Here is a 27061-nt window from a genome sequence, read left to right as displayed (position 1 = left end):
GGAGAGAAAATATTTGCTTGGTAAAGCTTTAAGATCAGGCTTTTGGACTGGAAACTGAAAGGTATAAATAAGCCAGATATAGGGAAATTCCTCCTTAAGCTGCAGAGCTTAAGCTGCAGAGCCAGCTTTTTCTCAAGCTCTTTATCCTGTTTTGGCTTGAATGACGCTGTGCAGCCCAGTCATCAGGACAGGAGTTTTGACATTCACCTACCAAGCCACCTCCTGAGTGGGATGCTCAGACTGGGCAGGGGAGGCTAATTACTGGTCCCACACATAGGGCCAGCCTGCTCTTCTCTGGTTGCAATGTGTCTCAAACTAATCATGTGCTTCTTCTCATATCCAAAACTTGGCTGCTTGCTGCTTATCAGCTAGCAGAAGTGCTCACAGGGACTCAGACCCCCCATGTCTTTGGCATTTGGGCTGTGGAAAGCTAACACAGATGTTCTGGATAGCTGTCCCTTGGGGCTGGGAGAATATCTCTTTGTCATCAGTCCTCTGGTCACCTACCCTCAAAACAAACCAGGCGGCTCCCCAGAGCCAACTCTAGTGCACTTGTATGAAACGTGATACAAAGTGCTAGCTTGATGATTATTGTGCTAAATTAGAGAAATAGAGCGTGCTGTGATTGCCACAGAAAGCAACAATAACAGAGCAGACCGAGGAGAAGGAGTTAAAACAAAAAAAACATTGGGCTGACACTTTTCTTCTGTGTTTATATGCCATTGTAACAGTGGCTGGGGCTTCTCTTGGCTTGGCTTAAAAAAGCTATTGCAAATATCTAGCACTTGATGACAGATGGCTCACCAATACAGCAAGGACCATTGTCTCACTTAATAGCTCTTTGTTCTAGCTGAAAGAAGTTAATCTTTCCTTGTAGGAGGTGGTAGGAGGATCTGTGTACAATGTGCCTTCTGACAACTGTTCCAGTTTTGGAGTCTGTTCTGTAGCTCACTGAACTGGAATCGTCTCCCTTACCCTCTGGAGGAGGGACTCACAAAGGAGGCGTCACAGTCATCACGCCTAATTTGTGAGTGCTTTGCTATTTGCTAGGACTCACAACACTGAATTAGGTAATTGTATTCTCTGCGCTAAGTATGGAAAAGTGAAACACATGATCCGATGTGCCTCAAAGGATGAGGAAAAGTTTAGGGCCTCTGTCTCTCCCAGGAGGAGAGGTTCCCATTTTTGGGATGCCATGCTGTGGCTCTCCACTGGGGAGAGTTAGCTCACCCACTCACCAGCTGCCTACAGACTTGTGTGTTATATCTCTTCTTTTTAACAGCTAAAAGCAATAGCTGACACCCAGCAATGCATACATCCCAGGAGAGTGCCATGAGCAGCAGGCTAAGGTGTACCAATGGGGGGACTCTGCTGTTCTTTGCTCCTTCAAGGTCGCCTGTGTGATGCATATTCATGGGACCACTGTTAGGAGCCTAATTCTCTTAGGAGAGGTTATGGAGCCCTTCACTCTCAGTTTCCATTTCTATTTCCACCTTTTAAACCAAATGAGGAGTTGTGAATACATATCTGGGCTGCTCTGCAGCTGTATAATCAGGGCCAGCTTCTATGTCATGGGAGTCTCAGGGGACAAATCCCTTCCTCCAGCTGGCCAAAGGAGAATCTGAACCTATGCTCATCATATTTCATGTGAATTCTTTGCACACCATGAGGGTGCAGCTTACAAGAAGAGGGAATGCTTACCTGTATGTGTACAAGGAACCTCCTTCCCCAGACTTGAGGTGGCCTGTGCCAAGTTCAGAACTTATCAGACTGAGACCCAGAATTCAGAATGGTTTATGAATGCCCTGGTCAGAGGATTTGTGCTCCCAAGGTGTTTCTTTCCACCAGAACCAGTGTGTGTTTACCAGAAACATTGCTGTACCGGGTATGTTTAAGGTTGGATGGGCAATAATGAAAGCATCTACAATAGCAGTGGTGAGTGCAAGTGTGCAAAGGGACAGGGGTTTGTGCAACCTGGTCTAGTAGGTGTCCCTGCCCATGCAGGGGGCTTGGACTAAATGACCTTTAAAGGTCCCTTCCAACCCAAGCCTTTGCTGATTCTGTTTCTATGAGACATTGGAGTGATCTCATTCCCTTAATAAATGGAGAGCAAGGGCTCTGATTTGGCACCTTCTGAATATTTTCCTGGGATGTGTTTGCTCTGTTGGGCTTACTGTCATGAGAAGGAAGCTGTGTGATTGAAAATCTGTTTCTCTCAACAGATTTTAATCAAGAAGTAGGACAGCAGTGTTACTCCAAAAGGCATTTTCAGACTCTGCAGCAGGCTGACTTGAGACTGTGGCCTGTTCCTGTTTCATTAACTCTGAAGCGGTAGGAAAAGCCAGGTAGTTTCAAATGAAGTTCGTTAAGAGACTTTCCTAGGCCACAGCATCAGCAGCTTCCTTTTCCAAGTGATTCTGTGCACAAGCTTGCACCAGCTGCTTGGGTAGTGTCTGCTCTGAAGCACCCAGTGATGTGCATATCCCCATCTGCCAACCCTCTGTGATGTGTGAGTTCTTCCTGGGAACACAAACGTGAGCACTGCACATGCTTCTAGACCCATGGGGTGGTCACTGCCCTGGTGTATTTGGGATTGGAACAAGTATGTTGTTGGAAACAGGAATATTCAAGGAATAAAAGTCCTCGCCTTGCTTCACAAGGACATTTCTGAGTGGTATCACAATATTAGATACGTGAAGGGAAAACAGACAGAGCTCAGATCATCTTGTAATAAAAGAAACCTGTCTCATGGACACCTGCCTGGAGTGGGGATGGGGTGGAAGTGGGGAGAGGAATTTTTTCCTCTTGTGTTTGTGCAAAGAAAGAGTGGCTATGTCAGTAAATGGTGATATGAAGGAGTGACTCAAGGAAGGCATTTACAGCTTTCTTAGAGACATAAAAATGTGATTAGTGTCTGAGATGTCTCCATGGGACTCCAGAAAGAATGACTGTAAACCATGCCGTGTACTTGTACCAAAGGTTGCCCCCAGCTATTCAAGGGGATGGGATTGCAGTTTACTGTAATCATACTGATGCCAAGGACTGCTGTGGCGAAGGATGGATGTTTGACCTTTAATAAACCTTTAGTTTCATGTAATGTGATTTACCCGCCTCAGATAAAAGACAGGAGCCAGCATCAGCCAGCTAGTGGCTTTAGAACCTCTGTAATAGAGTGTGGTGCCCAGTCTGCTGTATCCTGGTGCACATGGGCAGGCAGCTACAGGCTTTCAGGTTGGCTTGGCTTCTTTCTTCATTTTCATTACTTAGGACTTAAGGTTTTCCTTGGCTGCTGCTTGGCCCTGCAGGTACAGTCCCATGTTGAAATGGGCCTATTGCTTTGCTTTACGGCACCTATAGTGTAAAGGGGTGAACTTTCTTTGGTAAGGAGCATGGATTATCCGTATGACAAGCAGTTAAATCTTAGAACAGGGCTGATATGTTTGTACAGCCCAGAGAAGGGTGCTTAAACCAACCATAAGACCATATCTACATTTGTGCTTCAGCACACCATGTTCTGGTCCATGTGTCTACCGTAAACAGAGTTTTGAGTGTGGCAAACATGTTCAGGCAGCAGCGTGGTCACAGCACTGCTTTATTCTCCAGCACACCAGTGTAAAAGAACCTCCAATGGGCTAACAGCAGTCCCACTCTGTTTTTAGGGACTGGACTTGGAGATATACCCTCTCTTAGAGCTTGCATTTCAATTCATGGGGAAGTGCTGGGAGAAAGGTGAAAGCCATGCATGCTCCCTCCTGGCTGTCCCCACTGGTCCCCATAGTCAGATTCCCCAGTTCAGTAACCCCAGTGGCGTTTCTGCAAAGTCAGTTATTTTTTGGGGTACCGACCTGTGCCATAAAGGCAGCTTTAATGGTATTTTCTAACCTCCTCTTTGGAGATGGTTTCTCCCCTGCACTGGGTATTTTGTCTTCTGTGTATTGAAGGGTACCTGGAACAAGACTCTGAAATCTTGTCTCACAGTCATCAGCCCCCAGCCCCCAGCTGTGTCCCAGCGGCCAGAAGTGTACCCAGCTGGATGCCCCAGGGATGCAGCGCATCCTACTCAGGCTTTATGGCCGTGTCCTTGCAGATGCATCAGGATATACCTCACAGTCCCAAATCCACTGCAGAGACATAGCATCTACCTCAAAGCAGGCAAGGAAGGGCTCTGGAAAGCGTGAGAGTCACAAGGGAAAGTGGGGAGGGCAGCCTGAGAAACGGGGAGGGATTAGGCAGCACCTTCTAATGGTACGTTTGCTGTGCCACTGTGGGAAATAGAGCCTTCCCAATTTGTTGTGGGGTGTTCCATCTTCAGAGGGTGATCTTCTCCAGCTCCACCTTAATTCTCAACCCAGCCCAGTCAGAGAATGTGTCTCTGTTCTCTTCATCCCCACAGCTCAGGGCAGGCCACTGAATGGCCTTTGGAGCAGAAAACTCTTCTTACTAGAGACTTAACCCTGATTTTCTAGCTCAGTTACATTTGAGGTCAATTCCCGCATCTTTAGCCTACTCAGCCCTCTCCAGAGCATCTTGTCTGCCGAAAAACAAAGATACCAAAAGTCAGAGATGGGGTTGGGGTGTATGTATGCTTTTCTGTATTTGCCTTTACCTTCAGATGAAAAGAAAATACTGACCATATTATCTCCTTGTATTCACCACCTGATTCACATTTCATTTATTTCTATAGCCCTGAACAGACATTAGTAACTCATAATAGTAATAATAGGAGTTTCTACTAATAGAACTCCTTCCATCTGTGGAGTTCAAATTATGGACAAGCACCATTAGCCCCATTTAGAGATGGATTTAGCTGGTGCAACTTGTCCAAATGCAGATGTGGCTGCAAGAATCAGGAAGAAAAGGCAAAGGCTTCAGCTTTCAGCCTCAGCTCAGCTCATCTGGTACAGCCATTTGGGGAGCGGGGGAGAAATATAATCATTCAAAAGACAAGATGTGAGGGATGCTCAGGAAGAAATTGAACCTCATCTCTGGAGACTGCTGAATTTCACAAGGTATTCCCAGAGCAGCAAAAGGAGCAATGTCCCGAGCTTTGGCCTCTATACTTATCAGCATGAAAAAACCATGAGTGTGAAATCAAACAACAGGCTTCAAATGGGAGCTACAATGACTCTAATTTCTATGTACCGTTATTTGATCTTCTAACCTACTAGGTTTAAGGTAAACCACAGTGGAATATCAAGCAGATGTTAAATGAAACAGTGCCATTAATTCAATCCAATGAGATACGTTTCATATAACAAAGGGATTTGTTCTGATACTCAAACAATGTATATTAATGAAAGAGTTGAAATAGATTCATTTTGTTCTCAAAGCAAACACATTAAGGAAAGCCATCAAGAAGTAAAGAACATGCCTTTTTTTTTTTTTTTTTTTTTTTTTAAACTGTGCTTTATTTAGGGCTAAGCTGGAAAGCGTCATTCAATAATTACAGAAGATTACAAGGAGTTTTAGGGAATTGAGAGTGAAAGAGCAGTTGTATGGAACTGCAGCTGCGTTACACATCTGTACTTCCTAGCTGTGGGCTCAGTCTGACTGAGTTCTTACTCATGTAGAAAACCCTCTAAATCCCCATGGGAGTTCTGACAGGAGAAGGACTCGTAAGATGAGGCCCGTTAGGGAATTAAAATTAAAATAAAAATAACAAAATTAAAAAAAAAAAAAAAAAAAAGAGAAAGGAAGAAAGTTTGAGATCAAGATAAAAAACAGTAAGGAAACCAAACAAGAACATTAAAACAGTAAAACCATATAAAGGATCAGAAACAATTATCACACTGCTCAATCAATGCAACAAGTGTGAGAATGATGTAAATCAAGTTTTAAGACTGTGAAAATAAATTATAATAAATATGATATACTTTAAAATATATGTGTTCTTAAATAATTCATTGTTTTTCTGAGTCAGATTTTTTAAAGCAATGTCTTATTTTTTAACTGCTCTAAAGTCATTTACCAAAGATAAATATCGTGCTTTCATTAAATAGTTTTCCTTGTTTTTCTCTATCATTACAATTAAAAGTCCTACAAAATATGCAAATTTATTTACAGAGAAACAGAGCCAGCATCTTTATTTTTTTTAAACATCCCCCTGTTTTTTCAAAATTCCTTGTAAACAGTTTCAGAAGTTCTTCAAAGAGATTGTTTCCTTATGTTTTTTTTTGTTTATTTTTTCTTTTTTATTTTTTTTATTCTTTTTTTATTTTTATTTTTTAAGATTAAGGTTCTAGGCTAACACCTTGCCCTGAAGGTTTCTAGAGCAAATATGGAAGCTACTAAAGCATAGGATGATGGGAATTTTGCGGACAGCAGATCATGAAGACATGAAGCGTTTAGCTGTGTTTCATTGTTCAAGTTAGAACTAACGTCTGATAAAAAGACAGCTGTTTTTTTTTTTTTCTTTTTTTCCCATTTGCATTGTCTACAGAATTGAGTTTCGTTTCGTTTATTTTTTTTAATAGCTGGAATGCTCGCAGTTAAAAAAGCTGCCAAAATAGCCATTTCTCTCCTCTTTCTCCTCGATAAATAACAGCATCCAACAGCAATTGGCAGAGAGTAGGAATTTATGCTCAATCTAAACTCTACAAAAAATTACAGTTCTACAACATCTTTGTTTTTAGCATTAACGCTAACTTCTATGTAGTTATTTTTTTTTGCTTTTTTTATTTTTTTTCTTTTTATGTTGTCTAATTTTTTCTATTATATAGGTATTTTAAACTTTCTTTTTTTAAATTCTGTACAACTATTAGGATTTTAAATGGGGAGAGTTAGAAGCATTTACAAACCTTTTTTTGTTTTCCATTTAATATCAACCATCTTTCCTTTCTCTTCTCTATGCCTTTTAATGTATTTATTTATGTATTTATTTATTTACTTTTTTGCTTTTCATAGATATCCATCTTACCTGCCTTTAACAGCGCAATCCTTACGTATTATACAGAAAACCATATGAAAGCTTCATAGACTCTAATTAATGTATAACCAAAGAACCTCCCAAAGTATCAAAGAACTATTATCTTGCCGTTTTAAAAGCATTTAAGCGTTATTATTATTTTTTTTTTTTTAATTTTTACATATTTCTTATAATCGCTCTCAAAAACTGTTTTAGGAACAGCTCAGAGAAAAGGAAAGAACTTCCATATTTTACATACAGCTACAAGTCTGCGGTAAAAAGTTTTGTCCTTTGGTCCCCATATAGCTAAGGAATGACAGATAAAGATGCTCAGTGACTGTTACCATGGGTCACACATGATAACCGCATCCTTGGTGGCAAACAGGCACTCCTTTGCCAGTATCCAGGTTTGCATCTCCTGTTTGAAGAAAAGCCGCTGTGGTGATATCAGTGTCTCTTCAGAAATCCTGGTTGATCTTGATCCTGTTCTGATTTTACTTATGTATTTGTTTGTTTGTTTTCAAGCGCATGTCCTTCGAAGTCAGCAGATGTGATACTTTCCTTGAAGAAATGTTACAGTCTAAACAATCAAAGAGAGAATAATTCTGAAGTCTTCAGCTTGATTGATATTTGCTGATATGTCAAAGGTGTAATCCAACAGTTCCTGTTTTTTTTTAATATATATATACTTTTTTTTTTTTCTAAATGTAGCCCATTCAGCTGCTGCCCTAAAAAATGAAGCAGATCATTGCAAATTAAATCAAAAAGAGGAGGAGGAAGTAGGGAAGGAGGGGGGATATTTGGAACTGGGGGAAAAAAGACCTAAAATGAAAATGAAATTTTAAACAAGCCTGTTCTTTTGGGCCCAATCCTGCTCCTTTTGAAAGTCATGGATGTTTTCTTCTCCCTTCAATTGGGACAGGATGGGGCATCTGGTTTGGTGTTTTGCTTTCGAAGGCATTGGCTCTGATTCTGCTCCCACTCAACGTCAACAGAAAGATTCCCCTTGACTTCAGTGAGAACTGGATCAAACCCGAAGTGAGCAAGGTAGTCACGATCATGATAGAGAAAAATACAATTGTTCCTAATAATTGTAATGACAATAATAAATCAATAGTAGGGTATGTCTACTTAAATCTGTATGTGCAGATAGCTGCATTTTAATTATTTTTAAGTGATACTTTACAATGCCAGATCACAATCTCACTCGGTGAGCTTTTGCAGTGTGAAAGGCATTGACAAAGAATTCTTCTACATTTTAATGGGTGCCATCTATGACAGTGTATGAGCTTTCTGTGGAGACATAGCTGCCAATAACATCTACTCCTTTGTGAATGTCAGAAAGTAAGACTTTGAACAGGCAATTTATAGGAGGTTAAATAAAAAGAAGACTGTTGGAATAAACTTTTTTTTTTAAAAAAAAAGTAAAGCTAACATTTCTTAAATAAAAAAGTTATTTAAAAAAAATGTAATCATGATCCGACTAGGCTTGACATTTAAGTAGGATGCTTAATCATTAAGGATTAGCTCTTATCTCTTTCTAGCAAGCAGGTTCTTCTTATACACTTGGTGATTTATTACATCAAGAAACTTAGAAACTGCAAAAGGTCCACTCTGGTGGAAAAGTGTCATGCGGAATATCAATCCATGCTGGCAGGTTTTCACACTGTTGGTTCAACAAACAGCAAACCGTACACAGCAGTCTAAACAATTACAACACCAAAAATAATAATAGAATAAAAAAATAAAAAACACTCGTCAAGGACCCTTTTTCAGTTGTAAACAAAAAGATGCATTTTGCTTTTTGATCTGTATGGGTTTTTTTCCCACTCAAAACCATCCCTCCCTCCCCCGAACAATTAATTTTGGCTGGAGTTGCTGTAATATGGAACCTTAGAATTAGGAATTCTTGAAAAGACACACAATGAGGCTTTTCTTGGGGTTGCTTTTTTTGCATTGCTATAGTTTTCAAACTACTGTTACTATCATTACTTATCATTACTCTTTTTTTCTTTTTTTTTTTTTTAATTTTTAGAGAGCGATTTGAAATATCCTAAGGGAAAAAAAAATGGTGTCAATTGAAAAAGGCCCCCAATTCTCCGGAAAAAAAAATTAATCACAAGATTTCCAGTGCAAAAAAATTAACCACGCATTTTTTTCTCTCTCTTTTTTTTTTCCAAATTATCTGTAGTTACAACAATCCCATTTTTTTTTTTTATAAATAATTAGGAATCCATCTTTTTTTTTCTTTCTATGTGACATCTAAAGAAGCATAAAACGCTGACGAGAAATCAAACAACAAATAAAGAAACCACTGCAAGCACCAAAAACGAAACGAAAATGAGCACAGCAAAAAATTGTGGCAGCACAAAGTCAAAAAAGGCACATGTGATCATGACTGGCCAATCATCAACTGATACAACATCCAAGAAAAATGCTTCAATCACGGCACCTGCACGAAACTTGACGGCATGTCATGCAACCAATTCTTAGCTTGTTACATGACGCCATCATGTCACACTTTCAACTTCGAGTTGATTTGAACTTACGGCCTGGGGGACTGTATTCTCCACTTTCATGTCATTACGTGAACTTTTTTCCTAGCTCAGCGCGAGACTGTGGTGGATTTGACTGGCTCTTGGTTGGTTTTGTTGGAATTTGATTGAATGACAAAAGAAGAAAAGATTTTTTTTATATATATATTTATATATAGTGTGGAACAGGGGAAAGGTGGGGAAAGAAGATATATATAAAAATAATAATTGAAAAAAAAGTTACAAACACAGCATTAGTCAAAAAGATCTAATGGAAATACTTGCCATTAAACTATAGAAAATGAAAAAAAGAAAAAGAGAGCAAACCAAGCTAACTGAACAGAAAGAAAAGAAAAAAAGGAAGAAAAGAAAGAAAAGGGAAAAAAAAGGATGGAGGAGGCCTAGCCAGAGACACACACATAAAACACACGCTTAAATGTAGACACACGATCAACAGTGAACAGTTATGCAGCGGCTGTTGAGGAGAGCATGCACTGAATGAATGAGCGCAGACAGAGATCGTTTTGCAAAGTCTGGAAAATAAATACATTTGCTGGCAACCAGAATGCTTTCGTTAGCACCAGCCTTTCCCACACCACCCCCAGCATCCTGGGCTTTGCTAGACAGCCAGCCAAACTCCTCCAGGAGCCTTTCCACTTCCTTGGATGGACTCTGGAGCAGGTACCGCTCTAATTCGATTACATCCCAAGTTTTAAATGGGGGAGTAATAGACCAAGAGCTGCTTTGGCTACTGATAATAACAATAATAATAATAATAAATAAATATAAAAATTAAAATAAAACAAAAGAAAAAGAAAAGCAACTGCTGCTGGTTGCTGCATATCCATTTAGCAGTTCACAGGACGGCGCGCTTTGAAACACAGCAATGCTGGTATGGTGTGGGAAGCAGACTTGTAGGAGGACTTGGATGGTACGATGGTCCCTAAATCAGCACCATTAAAAGAAGAACATTTACTCCTTTGGTGTTTGGCTCTGGCCTGAATTTAAAAAATGATGGAAAAAAAGAAGAGAATGGAAAAGGAGGAGGAAGAGGGAGGAAGAGGGGGAGGGGGAGAGAAAGGGAAAGTGGAAGAGAAGAGATAGAAGAAGACAAGAAAAGAGAGAAGAAGGGAACGGAGAAGAGAGAGGAGGAGAGGAGAGGAGGGGAGGGGAGGGGAGGGGAGGGGAGAGGAGAGGAGAGGAGAGGAGAGGAGAGGAGAGGAGAGGAGAGGAGAGGAGAGGAAAGAAAACCAATAAAAAGTAAAAAGAAAGTGCCATGGGCTGGTTGCTACAATCTCCAGAAACACCCTGTTCCTTTCCTACAAAGGAAAATATCCCTTTAACGGCCCAGTGAGTTTTGCCTCAGTAAATACCAAAAATCACTGCACACAACGGTACACTTGTCTCAGTCAGTAGCTCTTCACCCTGTTCTTCAGGTATTGCCTTTCTCTCCCCTTGGCAGGGCTCATACCTCTCCTCCCAGCCTATTTCTGAAAAGTCACTGCACACAACTGAGATTTCTCCTTGCAGTGGGGTGTTACAAGAATCCTGTTGGCAGTTCTCAGCCTGAAGTCATGCACATTGGCTAGAGAAGATTCTTTCTCTGGCTTTCTATTTTTTATTCTTTCTATAATTTTTTTGAGATGAAACATGCTTTCTGGCTACTGCAGTTGTGCTCATCTGACAAAAGGTGATGCTGAACTAAGCCCCAGCACTGAGCACCGGCTTCAGCTCTGAACTTTTCCCACAGTTGGCTGCTGTCTTCATTGGAGCCAACTCCTTGTTGATGGCCTAGCCCCAGTGACCTGCCCTTTGATGAGCTCTAGGTGTCAACTTGAGCTTCCTGGAGTTTAAGTGAAGGAAAAAGACTGGAAACCCCAAGGCAGATGTAAGGACTGGGTCTACAGTTATTTCACAAGACAAGAGGGAGAAAACTGTCTTTCTGAGGATGGCCCAGGGTAGAGCTGTTGTCACTTGTGTTCCTGGGTACCCAAGGATAAATAATGTCAGCTGTTCAAGTACAGGCTGTGCATGAGGAAGAGAAAATGGCCTGTGTAGCATCCCTCTTCTCCTTCAGGGGATTTTGGCTGTGTCATACCACAAGAAATAGAGCCCGTGGGGGAGGAAGGAAAGCTGGCAGCGCCTTCATAGCAAGACCTGTCTCTTTCGTTACCTTGGACATGCCAGGAACATGGATTAGGATTTATGAGGAAAGGTGCTAACAGGCTTTGCTCCCCTAAACAGAACAAGGAGGCAGCAGGAATAGGAAATATCTGGCAGAACAAATAATTTCCTGCTCTATTCCCTAGGAAGTGGCAGCAGCACACATCTCCAGTCTGGGACTGGAATATGTGATGGTACTGGCTGCAGTGCCAGGCATAGCAGCACCGTTGGCAATGGTGTATGCAAGCCCAGGCAACTACCAAGATGAGAAGTGGTTCTTTGACATAATCTTGACTGGGGAAAGTATTTTCCCTTATGGGTGGAGCTGGAAAGACGAGGCTGGTCACCTAGTCACCACTGGCTTTGGAGAAGTTACTATCATCCCTCTGCCAGTCCTCTGCACACACCCTCAGACACTGTGGATGTGACACATGTACATACACGCAAACATATATATAGAGGTGAAGGATTAGGACTTGCTGAAGCTAAAAGAACAACAACAACAAAAAAACAGAAAATGTAGTTTCACATGAAAGCCGCATGTGGTCGTCCTGTCTGCCTCACTTGCGTCTGTATTTCAAGCACTAAATGCAGCAGTCCTTTGAAAACATGGCTCTGCAGCACCTACCTAGTCAGTAGAGAGAAGGAGTCTACTATGGTCTCTGGGGACATATCCTGCCCACACAGCTGGTGTACCCGAGTTTAGGCAAGGTTTGTAATAAACAGCAATATATGTAGGTCGATTAAGTGAGTTTGATGAAACAGGATTTCAAGTGCACAATCCCTTTTTCAGGCCTTAAACTTGGGCAAACAGACTTTCCTTCTGGAAGGCTACAGAGGCAAATGCATTTCTCTGTTGAGTAGGCAGAGGAGTTAGATACCTATTTTATGAGGACTGCTTCATCAGTGGCTGGAAATTGAACAGCAAGTTAGGCATCTGTGTGGCTGAACACCAGCCAAACTCATCTGTTAAAGGAAAGCAATTCACTTTTCTGGGAATAGATATAACCTTTGGGTATTGCTGAAGTAAATTTGTGGGTAAAAGCGTTAAGGTTATGAAGACAAGTATATACACCCTAGTTCATAAGTGGTGCCTCAGAGGTAAAGAAGTAGCATACTTCCCAAGCAGTTAGGGTTTGTGCACAAAGATAGATTAAGAAAAGTATCTTTGCTGCAGGTAACACTGATTAATAAGTTGCTCCACGGAGTAAACCATAGCCAAATACATCTGGTAAATGCCAAAGCTCTTCCAAGCCAGCTTCTTCTCTGAAGCATATAAGTGAAGCCTGAAACTATTCCCCTTGAACCTTATATTGAGACCATGGCTTGAAGTCCTAATGAATTCAAGATGCAGGTATCTCCATCTGAGCAAATTACTGCCCAGCTTCAATGTCAGAGGGATGGCTATTCTTGTTAGTGTGGCAAAGTCAAGCTGTTACATGGACCAAGATTTGTGTCCATATGTACAACGAACTTTCGAAAGCAAGTGGTCAGGTTTTTCCTAAAAGCTTTATGACCTAAGAAAGTGCAGATGATCTCCTTTGGAAGTACACAGCTCCTGTGCTCTGTGACCTTCACCATATAGCATAGGGACTACTATGTGTATGTAGCATCTTGCACACACCTCTCAGGTAATATCTATCTGCTGTCATAATATGAATGCCTCTGCTAAGCTTGCAGGTACAACCAGTTACAGCTGCAGGATTGCTCTTTGTCTTTGCAGGACCACAGAATTGGTCCAACACTGGCTTCATCATGGTCGGCTACCATGTTGAACTTCTTCCACCACAGAAATCTACTACCTCCTACTTCTCTTCCTATTACTGTGCCTTTCCCCCTGGTCCTTCCTAGTGAAGTCTCCATGGATCATCTTCTCTATCCCTTTTAATGTGCTGTCTTGGAGGAAAGGAGTTTCTTCTCCCTCTGAAGAAGCTCAAAGGCTACCACTTTTTCCAGTACCAAACCAGCAACCTCCTGTGCTCTTTTCCTGTGCTGAACATTGCTCATGTGCCTGCCACATTTGTAGACATCTTTACCTTTATGCTCCGTTTACACACATACACATGTGCATGTGTGTTTGCAAGCCCATCCAAACCTGCAGTCAGGATCCTATCCTTCCATCTGCTGGAGTCTGTGCCCAAGTACACCTATAGCCAGGCTGTGGAGATGTTTTCCCTGCAGGTGACAGATCTTTACAGCTATTGCATCTGAGGCTGATCAATATTATTAAAATTCCAACCAGTGTTTTTCTCCCTTGCCTTTTCCTTGTTTCTATAGCAATTTCTCTCTCTGTTTTATGCCTCTGCACCAACTTTTTTCCAATGCTGCTCTGTTCTGCTTTCCCTCTGACTCAACTCTCCTCTTCACCATACCCTGATACCAATCTGCACCCATGACCCCTTCACTGGCTCCTGCCTGACTGCTAGGCAGAGGTGGAGGAAAGAGGCAGTGCCCTCCAAAACAGGCTCCATCCCTGTGGCAACCACTGCAAAGGCTGTCATGGGGAGTCCAAGATCAGGAGCCCAAATGTCTTAGAGTGGGAAGAACAGTGTAGTGAAGGGGACTTTGCATCCATGCTAGGATTAAATGAGGGCTGCTCATAATCAATACATTTACCTGAACTCTTGGGATGCTATTTTTAGGGAAAAAAAAAAAAAAGAATGTTTTTGTTGGATGATTCATTTCTAACATCCGAAGGTTAAAGAAGAGACAGATTGTATATATGAATCTTTATATACATGAATATGCACACATACATATCATACATATGTATACATACAGAGGTACTATACATACATATTAACAGAGACAATTAAACATGTACAGACAGAGAAGCTATTGTGATCTAACAGGGAGATGGGAGTCCAGCATTTCAAATGCTAATGTTTTCTGGGGTGTTTTTTTAGGATGCTTGGTGACCCTGTCTCATTTTTCGCTTTTATATATTAAAGGTGATGATAAAAACTAGCTCTTAAATCGCAATGCCCTTTCTTCAAATAATCATATGACTTACTTGCTGTGCAGTGTTGTTACTAGGATTGTTCTCATTTAACTATGTTACATTAAGAGCTAGTTGAAAAATGATAATTATTTTCCTGGGGAAAATTGTCATTATTTTGGCTTTCTTTCCTGTGAATATTTAACTTAAAACCCAAAACAAATCTGGGGTGGGGGAGACGGCCAGAGGAATGGATTAATTTTTGTCTTTTTTTAATCAGTCTGAAACCCAGTCAATTTCTAACAGGAATTTAGTGTTTTTGAAGGCCAACATTTTTAATCAAGACAGTTTTATTTTTTCTGCTGTTGGCATTTTTTTTTTTTTTTTAATCTGCTAGAATGTAAATTTGCTGCAGAAACATCCGGTTTGGTCAAAATGTCACTTTTTTGGTCACCCTCCCCTCCCCCAGCCATTTTGATGAAAAAGTGTCAAGCGGCAATAACTATGCCATCTCTGATTTATCTGTTTTTCTAGAGCCATTAGTCTCAAGCAGCAGATGAAAAAGCGCCACAATGGAGCAGCCACTCATGGAGAAGCCAGCCTGGACAGTCAGATAATGTCTCTGGCTCCCTTCGTGGTGTTGCTTTTTCTCACCCCTTCCCTGATGGTGGCAAGAGTGTGATGGGGATTACAGGTCGTGGAGACACCCCAAAAGAGATGTGTGTTGGGAGGAAGAGCTGGGCTGCAATAGGACAGAGCCAGGATGCAGGGTGGGCTGGTGCAGGAAGGAGCTCCAGTCTGCCCAGAACTGGGGTTGCCATAGGGAGCAATGGAAAAAAGGGCTGAGCATTCACAGCCCCAGTCGCCTTCCTCAGCAATATCCAGGATTTACTTGGTCATGCAAACATACCTATGGCCTCCTATTTCTCTCTCAGCTGTGTTTTACCAACCAAGGACTTTGCAGGCAAAGGCCAGTGCAATAAACTCAGGTCATTTTGGGAAGCAGTGATGATAAAGTTCAAATGTATGTTATGTGGCTACTTTTCCAGCAAAGCCTGTAGCTTGTTTCACTCCGGATGGCCAGTTTGGTGGGTCTTATGCCCCAGGGAGCATTTGCCCTGCCTCATACAGAGCACTTGCTCCTGTTTTTGCTGCTGGTGAACATTAGGTGGGAGAAGAAATTAAGCTTGGTAGTAGCTACCTTTCCGCACATAATGAAAGGTTCTTTATTACAAGGGGGCCTCAAGGCGTTTGCTATCTCCTGAGCATTGTACAAACAGTTTAATTAAAAAAATGTACATGGTTGAGAACCAAATCTAATTGGGAAGCTGTAAGTGAGCTTCTGTGCCGACTATCCTCTGATTCTGCTTTTTTCCCCTTGTAGATTGACTCGAGCTTATCAAAATGCTGATGAATCCAATGCTTCACTCTCCTGTTCTTATTGCTGAGAGTTAGATAGAGATACTATACCCATTCCCCCCTTCCTTTTCCCCACCAGACAACAGCACCTCCCAGGATGATCTCAAGACTGCTAATGAAGCCCATCATATGGATTTCATCAAGTAGAGTTATGCCGCCAGTGACCTCCATGTAGGTTGCCTGATACAGCCTACCTGGGTCTCAAGTGCCTACCTTGAGACACTGCAGCCCACAGGTGTCTGCCAGGATGGGGATGAGGAACTGGGTCTGTAATTGCTCACCAGGAGCAGAAGGAGTTTTTAGGGTGGTTCTTCTGTGGGGTTGCATCCAGGAAAAGAGCAGACCCCAATTCTCCCAGCTGAAAACCCTGGCAGGGGTCCTCAGTGACTCCCAGAGACAGTGGTAAGGAGACAAGAGATACCTGGCCTGCCCATAGCTGGAATGGTGGGGTCACCTTGTGCCCCACTGTCACGCAAGACTTCCCCAAGTACATCAAATACTCATCCACAGGCATTACTGCCCTGCATGTCAGTATGTGCACCTTGCATCATCTCTGACGAGAAGCCTTGCACTTCTGGGTCTGCTTCTATAATGGGACCATTCCCCAGAGGTGAGATTTCAAACTTTTTCTGCCAAGCCTGTTCAGCACCTCCCCTACCCTCTACACCCCTCTAAATCAGAATGCAGCTAGGAACACATACTCTCAGCTTGCAACACTCAATTACTCCTTCTGATATTTTATTTTTTTTGCCTGCAGCTTCAAATTACCTTCAAGGTGCACAGTGCAATTAGCTAAAAATATTTCCTGCTTCATTTTAATTGCACTAAAACTCTAATGTACCTCCAGTGAGGAGCAGTAAGGTAGAAATCAGTGCCCCAAGTATTTCAAATTGCTTAAAGCCCAGGATGACTTAATAAGCTTACACAGTTCTATTAATTATTAAATGTTATTAATTTTTTTTTGTTAAAAAAAAGCCTAACACCTTCCTGAAGCTACATTCTGTACGATGTTTGTGAAAGAAGATATTTTTGCTAAGGAGATGATAACTCTTTCTGAGTTTTAGAAAGAGATGACAAGAATTCCTCCATGTCGTTGGAGCAGTTTCCATCTCTGAAGTATTCACAGCTCATGGCAAATTTTAGTATCTCAGAATTTGATTCTGAAAACACTTATGTGTGTGACTTATGTATGTGACTCATTTCACTGCTATAGCTGAGGTATTTATATGGTTCTAATTTAGAGCTAGATCACATTTTTGTTCAAAGCCTTTCTTGGTGGAAAATGCAGGTGATCAGTCAAACATTATGATTGCTTTAAAAATAATCAAAACTTTTTGTCTGAGAACTTAAAAAGAAAACCAAAACAAAACGAATTTTTTTGTTGTTGTTTTTAAAGCACTGAAAACCAATGTGCTGATTCCTTCATTCCCATGATGGTGAGTTCATAAGATTATTTCAATATGCTTTGAAAAAAGTATTGAAAATAAACCCCAAATTCCATTTGCATTCGGTGGAGTCTGATCAGTCTCTGTCCTCTGGGTTTCTGATTCATCATCAGCCTGTGCTTATGAAGCCTGTCCCCTTGTGCTTGCAGCTGTGCTGGCTGGATGTGCCATCATTCGCTGATGACACATGGATGAACCCCAAGGCTGGACCCCTTTAGCTCTGCCGCTGAGCTTTGCCTTGTAACCTGTGTTAATTCCATTCGATCTCTTCACTTTAAATGGCTGATACAGTGGGTTGCTGCTGGTCTAGCTGACTTTAAACTCATCAGGAAGCTATCACACAAGCCGTTCAGCTGACAGAAGTGAGGTGGTAGGGGAGACACTGACCATCTGGAAGTGAAAACCACAGCTGATCTAAAAGCTGAAGTGTGGCTATGACCTTAAGCTGTAGAGGGGTGTGTGATGTTCTAGTTTCATGTCCACAATTTCACTTCTTAATGCTAATATTAATGGTCTCATTGGTTTGAGAGTCAGGAAAATACTGTAGTCACTTGAGATCCTGCAATTTTCTCAAAAGACCTCAAAAGAGCTGCAGAAAGGATTACTACCTGTCCTCATAATTTCTAAGACTATGATCTATATAATGTAAATTTGGGTTGTTTTATTTAGTGTTGTTTATATTTTTAGTACCAACACGACAAACAAAGACAGCTATGGATAGACTTTGGCAGTGAGAGCTTTCAATGGCCTATGTGCCTAGAGAGGCTACCCCCGGGTGCAGCAGATTCTCACCTCTCTTCCCTCTTCTAGTCCTCAGGTCTCAAATGCCTTTGCCAACTTGAGTAGCAGTCAGGGTATGCATGTTATAGAGATGTGTTTAGGAGGAAACAAGGTGAGACCCAAGAGCTCATTTCACCCAAGCCATTGGTGAGATGTCAGTTGATGTTTTCTGTGCTGCAATTAATTCAGTGAATTTCTCACCGGTCTCCTACAAAGGACAGGGTCATGTTAGCCTAAGCCTTTATGATCCTCCCTGTGCCTAAGGGTTAGGGATTTACCTGAGTGAGGGGGTAGAGGTGGGATTGAGTGCAAGTCTCACCCTCTTCCATAGCTGTGAATGAAGCCTGCTAGTGATGGTGGGGTCCATAGCAAATGTCAGAAAGATGCTGCCAGTCTCTGCAACTCTCTCCCCCTCTCCTGCACTCTCCAGAGCAAGATAAACCTTTGACTATCTCCAGAGAAGTTCATGTCTGTAATTGATTCTTAGACAGTTTCGAGGGAAATTGAAGGCATTCAGCCTCTTGCCAAAGGGTACATTGAGAAGATGAGCCTCTGAAATAAACCAAACCAGCCCTCGCTGCTGGTGTGCAGGTCCATTCACTTGCTTCCTCTGAAGCAGAACTCCAGGAAGGCAGGTACTGGCTCCTCCTTTCCCATGGGAGTAGAGGAGGCAGATTAAGGAGAAGAGGGAAAAAGAAATAATTTCACATCTATTCTGCCCTGAACAAGAAAAGGTTCCTGACACCAACAAACTAATCAACGCTGAAAGCTTATGAGGTCAAGGTTTCCCTTTTCCTCTATTATTCTTTCGATTTTTTCTGACTGGCTGGGACTTTAGCGCTGCCCTGGCAAGTCTATAAGTATAAAAGCCTTTCTTGCCTTCCTCTGGGGTACACCAAAGAACGTTTGAATACCTGCGGGGAGAAGTTAAAACTAAATAACACCAAAGCAGCTCACAAAACCCAGGTTGTCCAGCTAATCTTCAAGTGCTGACCATAAATTTCTGTAAGTCAGGCCCAAGAAGCTTGTCTCTGCTCAACGAGAAATGGGGAAGGCAGCTCCCCCTCCCAAGAGCAAGCTCTCTAGATTCAATGTTTCATGTGAAGACTTGTGGCCCGGAATACTAATGCCAAGCAACAGAGTGTGAGTTGTGCTTGGAGAGGTGGCTGGGACCTTGATGGATGAACTCTGAACATGTGAGCTGCCTGGAGCACCTCAGTGTCTGTGTGTCCTCCCCTGTGCTCCACAGGTTGATGCTGAGCCATCTTGGTCAGCCACCAGAGCATGGCTGCTAGGAATTTCCCTGACCTGGCCACCGAGAATATCTCAACCTTTGTAGAGTCTTTTCCACTGGCACCTATAGAGTGTAAAATGCTCCTGAAAGCAAATGAGGAGTGTTTATAAATCCCCTTGGTATGGGGGAAGGGAAAATGGCAGAGGATCTGAGAATATCTACAATTGGTGCTGCACGGGTAATGTCAAGTGTCCTTGTCCTAATGTGCTACCGACATCCTCTGCACTGCAGCACAGGGAACTTTACTTAGTGGTCTTTCCATGGCAAAGACAAGGGTGCTCTCTCCATCTTTCCTGCCCTTGGGCTCTCTGCTGGGCTCTGTGCTCCATCAATGCTCGGTTTGATTGAAAACAGGAAAAGAAAAATGCCCCATTCCCTGCCAAGGTCTGACAAACAGGAATCATAGCTGCAGCATAAGCTTCTCTGATGGATTCTGCCTCAGCTAAATGAAATTAAGATTTCAGCAAACAAGCCCCAATTCTGTGGTAACAGTAGAACAAATGACATCTGATAATTGCTAACTTCTTTTGCTTATTCTTTGCTCTGTTCACCCCATCAGTCTCTCCAGATTATATTTTCAGCTGAGTTTAATGAACACCATTTATTAAACTAACACCAGGGTTCTGCTCTGGCCTCAGACAGATGTGCCTGCTAATATGAATCATTTTGTTAATTGGATTATTCTGATGGAGAGCGGATCCCTGCCACTCCGAGGAGCACAAACAAATGGGGAACAGCTCGCCTCCAGTTGTGACCAGCCGCTCCCGTTCATTAGGAGGCAGCTCCAGGCTCTGCAGGCAGCCTGGCAAGGTGCTGTCCCTACCGCTCCCATCAGCTGGCACTTCTGCTCCGTTCCCTTTCCCCTTCATGTACTGAGAGAGCCCAGATCTCAGTGTGGCCCCCAGCCTGGCTTGTCAGTGGGACACGAGCATCACCGCTACCCTTCCTGTGTTTGCCCCATGCATGGGATTTGCTGCCTTCTTTTTCATGGTGAACAGTTCTTTAACTGAATGCAAATCAGAACCCCCCTAACAGTGTATTCTTCCCAGTGTGCCATGTCTGACCTCCTTTTACATTGACACCTGAGAAAATGAAGACTACTTATCTGCTCATGATCCTTCTTTACTCTGATCTTCTGCAATTATTTGGGCAAAGGGACAGGGATGATACACTTCTAAAGGCTTATATTAATCAGAAGAAAGAGACAAAATCCATCTGGAATCTCCCAGAGATACCCTTAGTCTATCGTTTGGGGTTTTAATGTTAAAAATTTTGGGTCAATCTCAGTAATACATTGTGTTCAGGCACCAGACATCCATCTATCTGTCTGTCTCAATACAAATCCTACCTTCTGTGAACCATAAAACTCCTAGCAGAGTGACATTACCACTTCTCACATCGACAGAACACACTGAGCACACATAACTTGGGGAAAAATTACAGAGGCAATTTGAGAGATCAGAAGAGAAAAAGCAGAAGATTTCTGCTCCCTGAACGTAAGTGGCCAAATCCCACAACAAGTCTTTAGCTGGCACAAATCATCATCACTCCGTTAAAGCCTGGTTTTTTTTTCCCAGGTGAAACACAGGCCCGGCACTTCTCCAGCTAAATACGATCCTCAGGACAACTTGTTTCAGAGCATTTCTGAAGGAAGAAATGATTTGCATTTTAATCCTCAGCAGCATCCTGGAGTTACTTCCAGGAATCACTGGTGAGTGCCAGAAACCAGTCAGAACGTCTGGCTGTGCTGAAAGAGAAAAGACCCCAAAGCCAACCATGATGCCAGTCCAATGCCTTTACTAACAGCCCTTTAATATGCTCTTCAACAAAGCCATCTACTGAGAAGGCCCACATTCAGGTTAAGTTTAGGAATGCTTCTCCAGGAGCGGGGTATTCCTGTAGTCTTGATCAGGGTGTGTACACCCTTCTCTAAATTGCATTACACTGGTCCTCATGGGGAACAGGAGAAAGACCTTTAAGAATTCCTGATGGGATTTTCTCTAACAAGGTCTGTACAATTTGTACCAAGTAATGTCCTTGTAAGCTAAGAGGAGAAGACAGAAAACACTCATATTACCCCCCCCTACAGAAAGCACCAAATCTCTCAAGAACTGACATGTTAGAGCCCAGTTTCCTAATCAAGTGTTGAGCTGCCTGCTTGGCTCCCTCTCTCAGTGCCCAGTCTGTCGTGATGGAGCGATGTGTGCCATGCAAGCAGAATGCACAGAGGGTAATAGGGAGCATGAGCATGGAAAACATTTGCTGGTCATATGTCACAGGAGAAGGGATGCAACCTCTTCTGATGAGTGGAGATGCTTCAAGAGAGGAGAAAAAAAAATGGTATCTTATCCAGGAAAGACTAATTTGTAGCTGACTGCACAGCCCATGGGTTTCATTGCCCAATCATTTCCAAATCCTTAGAAATGAAGGTAATGAAAGCCTATTTCTTTTACAACAACCTGCTTTTTAAGACTCTGCCTTGACAACCAGGGCCCTGGTCCCCACCCAAATCAGCCACAAGATGTCTGTGGGCTTCAAGTACTGGCCTCATATAGCCAGAAATCTTAAAAGTAGACATCTTGTTGCTGTGAGGCTGTTAGTTATGCTGCTCTGCATAGAATGGGTGCTTCAGACAAATCAGCTCCTAGATTGTCCTAGGAGGAAAAAGGGGACATCTGAAGAGAGGCGAGAAGGGAGAATATCTCTCCCAGTAATGGGAGAAATCTTTTAAAGTGGATCACTTGAGTGTGCAACTGCAGCTTTCCAGGGATGCAAGAGATTTTCTTCTATGTCATTGTTGTATAAAGAGATTTTTAAAATAAGCCATAGTGATGTGTTTGGAGACAAGCATGTTCATTCCTTAGTCTCTCTGCTCTAAAAAGACCAGAGGATCCAGAATGGTACAATTGTGTCTCCCTCCAGAACCACAAATAATTGAAACATCTCTACTAGGAGAACATTTAGGGTTGAATAAGTAGTAGCGAGCCTGAATCCTTGGCTGCCATAGATCAGCATCACTTCACTGACTTCAGAGGAGCAGCTGATTGACGCTGCTTGAGAACTTTGGCTGATCATGGCTGTGGTTAGTACCTTTCCAGGCAGAGCACCGAGTTATCATTTAGTGTGCTTCTTGGTTGGGAAATGACTTGACTGCTGTTCTCCTTTCCCCTCCAGCTCAGCCTTCTACCAATATTTCAAAAATGTTGGATGAACCTCAGCTAAGTGGAAAAATGAACCATTTGAAATAAAACCTGTCTTTTCTCTAGCTGCAGTCACAGGGCAGGATGAAAGACACATGAGAAACAGAGTTTGCACAGTAAACCTTCAATTCTCTGCTACAGCTGAATCAAACACTTCAGAGACCAGAGTTTTGATATTCACTTGTATCTGGCCAAAGTTACCATACCCATGAATTATTCAAATATGCAATTATTGCATTTGATGTATTACTGGGTATAACGGTGGGAATGAGAAACAGTGTTCTAGTGCAGCTGATTGTATATGCCTTCCAAACTATAAGGACATCACTTTAAGGTGCTCACAGTGATGGAGCACTCTGCAACCCCTTATTAAGATTCTTGCCAACTCCTGTAGCAGTTTTCCCCTGCAGAGCAGGTTTCATGGAGTTTTTTAGCCTCCCTTTTCTTTATACCTACAGTGTAAGTGCCAAACACTACCCCATACAGCCTCAATTCATGGTTCTGCAGCAGCTCTCAAAGGTCAGTGGCAAAAAGATCAGGTAATTTTCAGCCTACTGATCAATGATGCACAAGTGACCTGTGTCCTGTGAACCATGTGTTGGAGCTAACTTATAATGTTAACTTTATTGAGAGTTTCCAGTTTCCTGCATTAACCTTCTCTGCTAATTCACTTTTCCTTAGGGCCAGAGGGCTGTGCCCTGCCTTTGGCCTATACCATCCATATCATCTTTATTTGGACAAAAAAGCATGCTCATGACACTGATGTTTTCTTTTGACTAACTGCACCAGAGACAGATTTACCAGCTTTCAAGCATATGAAGCATAGGGTCGTCTTAAGAAGAACATCTCCTGCCTGAAGTCCTAAGTCCTAGACCTTTATGGTTTCATACACTGAGCTTCAAACAACTTGCCCTTTGCTCTCTCCCTAAGTACTTGCATTTGCAAACTGATAACTTGCTTCTTTCCTCTCTGCTCTTTTTGTGTACTGCTCTCCCCAGTGTCCCAGTATCAAACGATTTTGCTGACTCTGCTCTTATTCTAAGGTCCTATAGGAAAATGACCACACTTGTTTTAAAATCTCAACCAGAATTATCACTAGCCTCTTACGCTGTGGGTCTTTCCTTCCCCCCCCCCCCCCCCCCCAAGTTCTCTTTCTACCTATTTTATTTAGCAGAGGATTCATTCGGTAAATGTTTGCTTCTGCTGGAACAAATGTTTTAGCTCTGGGTGTCTCTTCTCTTGTGCTTTTCCTTTTCTTCGCTCTCATTTCAAATCATGGCTGCTTAAAAAAATCTACCCTCTTTTATTTTATTTCCTAGCTTTTCTACATGTTGCAGTCCCTCGTGCAGTGCCCCAGCAAATCTCTGTGCTGGATGAACCTAATAAAAAAGTTCCTTCAAAGGCTACTGTTTTCAGGTTACTGCAGCTGCCCATTAACTGACACAACCAAAGTTCACACAATTTAACTCAGAGAGGCTTTAAATCTGACCTTCTCTGGTAATTTATGTTACACAGCCCATATGAGATCCCATAGTAATCTTGTTGGTCAATTGGCTGAATGTAACACTGCCACCCTCCAGTCAACCCTGGGGCTTTGGAGGTTTTGCTGTTGGAAGCCTTCAGACGTGGCACAACCATACCAAGCTCATGGTCTTTTCACAGCAGGGACAACTCAGCAGGCTCTTTGCTGGCTGAGTCATTGGGAGAAGTTCTTACAAGCCTCTGAGAGTTTACTTTAGAGCGTTAGAACCAACAGCATCACAGTGGGATGAGAAATGAGAGACTGCTTCTTATCTATTATTTAACTCTGAAATAATTGCATTATCTAACATTTTGAAAAAATGGGGACATGGGTTTTAATGAAGAATTCATGCTCTGAAGTGAAGGAAAGTGTTATGGCATTGCATTGTGCTGCTCTATCACTCTCATGACAAATAGTGCGGATCCGTTAGTGACCTACATGGACTCATTTAGATGCAAACACAGCAATACTCCTGAAAAGCTGCCCTGCTTTGAGGAAGAACAAGTTCCAAATATTGCTGAATAGAATTCAGTCTCAGAGCAGTAATTACTGATTGTAATTTTGGAGTAAATGCAGTAATTAATTATTGTCGTTTTCCATCAGTGCATTATATTGTGTGCCAATCTTAGAATAACTACAATAATTAGCAAATGGGATTTTGCATGCTCTGGTATGGAAACTGTGTTTTATAGAACAGACATGAGAATTTTGCTATAATAAAGTTATTAATAATTTAAATGGGCAGACAGGTTAAAAATGATCAGCCAGAGAAGAAGAGAGTTTCCTTGTCAGTTTTGCAAACACCTTCAGTAGTTCTGTTTCAGCCTTCCCCAGTAACATTCACTTCCATTCTTTCATGTATGAGCACAATAGCACAAAGTTTAGGCTACAAACACAGTGAAGGATGTTAAATTTAATCACAATTGTCAATGGAAATTAAAAGCAAAAGTAATCCAAAGAAAAGCAAAAAATATTGGCTGAGTTGATGTTTTTCCAGTACCTAAGCAGACTTTCCCAAATGAAGCTGTGCTGATTTTGTTCTCACTTTATTCACTCATACTAAAGCTTGTGCTGGATAACTGTTTTGATGTAATTATACTAGTGCAGATTTCCATAATGTAAGCAAGTCCTAAATGATGACTAAAGGAGGGAAATGACTATAATTTGTACAGGGGGAAGAGAAATTGGTTAGCATGACTGTAGGAGGCATAACTACAAGAAATGGTATTAGATCCTGATAAAGGATATTTAGTGTGAATCTTAAGACAAACAGCCTAAAAGAAAACAGTGAGATCAATGCAGCTGCAGAATAGCCTCTCACTGGAAGTAATACAAGCCTACCTGAGAGGTACAAGCAACCAAAAATGCAGTAAAAAAATACTCTTTCACTAGGCTTTGTATTGAACTGATCTAAATGACAAAAAACAACCTGAAATTCTCCATTCACAACCTTGTTGTTTATGGGCATGTGGATTTTTCTTGTTTGTTTTAATTTTGGCTGATCATATCTGTTTACTTTAAAACAAGGTTGTTTGATTCTTTTCTCTTATCAGAGCACAGAAAAAGGGAAATGGAAAGTTTTCCAGTTTGGTAAACTATACATTCCAGTAAAAAGAAAAGAAACCAAACATTTCCTCTGGGAAGAAAACATCACCTATTCCAGCTAGCTGATGAGACGAGCATCTCACACCATCTACAATAACCCACACATAAGCTCATGTTCAGGAAGCTGCGAAGGAGGATGGGAAGATTGGGGTTTTGCATTTGAGCTTTGGCCTGTTATTTCCCCCGGCATTGTGGAGAAGCAGGTTGCCTGAAAAATGCATTCTTTTGATGTTTTGGCACTACTCGTAGAAGCACAGCTAAAAAAAAATATATTACTGTTGATAATTTTTGCACTCTTCTGCTACACTTTTGCCTCACTCAGTTTTCCTCACTCACACTCACTTTGTCTCACTGTTTCATGCCAGTCAGTGCTCCAGGTTAATCCCAAAGAAATTTCTCTCCATCTTCAGCTTCAAATGAAGCTCAACAGCTAAGTATCTATCTGAGGTCATAAGTAACACTTTGCTAATGATCAGTCACTGCAGTGTAGCTGCAGAAGGGGAATGGTCAGGATATTTTCTGCTCTTCTGTGCAATGTCTTTTATTGATCTATCAGCTAGATGCTTCTGTGGTGCTCTGTGAACTCCTTAACACTGGAAGAGTTACGGGGCTTTCTAGGCAATATTGTCCTATCATAGCACCTACTGACTTATCATGGATGTGGCGCTGGGGAAAATGCTTCAAGACCCAGCGGGGAGGGCTGGAATCACTTGGATCACTGCTGCTCCCATGGCGAGGATCGGAGGAACTCATCTTTCTGCCTATCCTAGTAGTCCTCCATGGTGCTGGCCATGCAGAGGGCTCACGCATGCCTCTTGGCACATCACAGAGACCCTTTAAATGTTTGACAGCACTTGCAATGAAAACAAAGGACTTCAAATCACTGTGGCCAAGACTGCTTATGTCCGAAAAGGGAGATTTATAAGTTTAAAAAAAAGTGCATCCAGAATAAAAATTGAGTGAAGATCTTTCTTGGTTAGGAAGTAACATTCTGGTGGATTACATCAGACTGGGTGCTTCTTGTTTTTTTTATTGACATCTTTTTTTTTTTTGAAAGAAATTCAATAAAACAAAGCTCTTCCTTAGAGAAATCACAATTGAAAAGTTTCTTGAGCATCCTCTTGAAACACATGAGTAATTGCCCTGATGTCAATATGGTTATGTGCATGCTTCAAATTGGAATTAAGGACCCTGAAAAGCTGTGACCAAAGTAAAACTAGATAAAAACCATACAGGAGTTATTGTATTTCTGCCAGA

At 41.9% G+C, this 27061-nt stretch overlaps 1 protein-coding gene across 23 annotated transcripts in view; it reads right to left on the bottom strand.

The window, feature by feature from the left end:
* Nucleotides 1-27061, bottom strand: part of CELF4 (CUGBP Elav-like family member 4) — a 748158-nt gene that overhangs the window by 38078 nt on the left and 683019 nt on the right. For 20 of the 23 annotated variants that reach the window (XM_057408129.1, XM_057408133.1, XM_057408128.1 and 17 more), the window contains one exon: nt 6162-7632. The exons of 1 other annotated variant lie outside the window; for it this stretch is intronic. The gene's annotated coding sequence lies outside the window, so the exon portion shown is untranslated. Of the gene's footprint in view, nt 1-6161; nt 7633-9453; nt 9542-27061 lie in introns of those variants that run through there. 2 more of the 23 variants (XR_008972036.1, XM_057408125.1) reach the window with 2 other exon arrangements.

This window comes from Pezoporus wallicus, unplaced genomic scaffold (assembly GCF_028554395.1).
Source record: "Pezoporus wallicus isolate ANWC-B61680 ecotype Strahan unplaced genomic scaffold, APGP_CSIRO_Pwel_v1 contig_6996, whole genome shotgun sequence".
Taxonomy (NCBI): domain Eukaryota; kingdom Metazoa; phylum Chordata; class Aves; order Psittaciformes; family Psittacidae; genus Pezoporus; species Pezoporus wallicus.
This window is presented reverse-complemented; position numbering and strand designations above follow the sequence as displayed.